Source organism: Aplidium turbinatum, chromosome 4, assembly GCF_918807975.1.
Source record: "Aplidium turbinatum chromosome 4, kaAplTurb1.1, whole genome shotgun sequence".
NCBI classification, from domain to species: Eukaryota; Metazoa; Chordata; class Ascidiacea; order Aplousobranchia; family Polyclinidae; genus Aplidium; species Aplidium turbinatum.
Genome location: NC_137475.1, coordinates 40,723,890 through 40,725,169, shown reverse-complemented (window position 1 = coordinate 40,725,169; position 1,280 = coordinate 40,723,890).

Here is a 1,280-nt window from a genome sequence, read left to right as displayed (position 1 = left end):
CTCCCACCTCGGATTGGCACTCCTGGGCACTCGTGCAGTGATAAAGGAAGATCTTGGTTTTTCTTCTGCTGAAGCCACACTTGGCACCACCCTTCGTTTACCAGGTGATTTTTTTGCAGACCCCGTTGTAGGTCCTGTCAATTCCCACTACGTGCGTCAGTTACGTGATTTTGTCAACAATTTTCCTTACATACGCCCGCGTCATGGCAAACGCTCTGTTTATATGGACACTGACCTTGACACATGCTCACACGTTTTTATACGACATGATGCAGTGAAGGGACCGTTACGTCCACCTTACGACGGGCCTTACCGTGTAATCGATCGTTGTGAGAAGTACTTTACCGTTGACATCGCTGGTCGCACTGATACAGTTACCATTGACAGATTAAAACCTGCTTATATGGACACTTCCCCTGATGAGGATTTTTCAAGTCATGCCGAAACGTCACTGCCGTTTCGAGACGATACGTTCTTAACTTCTTCGACTTCTTCTATGCAGTACGTTCGTTCCCAGGATGATCCTAGGGTTTCCGATGAGCTCCCAGTCTCATCGACCGCTTCACACTACGTGACACGTACCGGCAGAGAAGTCAAGTTACCTACTCGTTTCCGGAAGTGATGAACCCTTGCCTTTACCGTACCTTTCTGCCGTACACAGTCCCTTTTTTTTACCTTACCTTGAGTCTAGGGATTCTGTGTTCGTGTCCCTTCGTTTCTCTGGTGAGTCTTGAACATCTTTGAGTATGAGTGTGATTCAAAATTTTTGACTTACTTTAGATACCTTCCTTATGAAGGACTCTTACTGCCTTGTATATACTTTGTAGATATTCACCTCCAACACTGCTGTAGACTGGGTGACACAACTTTGAAAGATCAGAAGAAATCTAAGGACTGATTGGACAATTACGGACATTATGTCATCGCGAGCAGGGATACTCTGCATGTCGATCGCTCACGCGATACTGCGGCCGTTCCGCGGGATTTTTATCACATCCGGATTGCTACTCGGAATGACCGTCATGCTAGAAGAACAACGATCATTCTTCTCCGCCTGCTTCATGCCGTAACAACGACCATCAGCCGATTCACCCAGAACTACCAATATTTTTGTCATTTCGTTTTGTATTCTTGTCGTGTGTTCGCATAACTTCGTACCCACTTAGAGGGGGAGCTATGTCGCGGTACTCCCCTCCATGGAACCCAAATAATAATGTGTTTTGTGCATCACTGGGGAGACAAGCTCGTAGTAGCACGTGATTGGTCCTCTCTTCCACAGT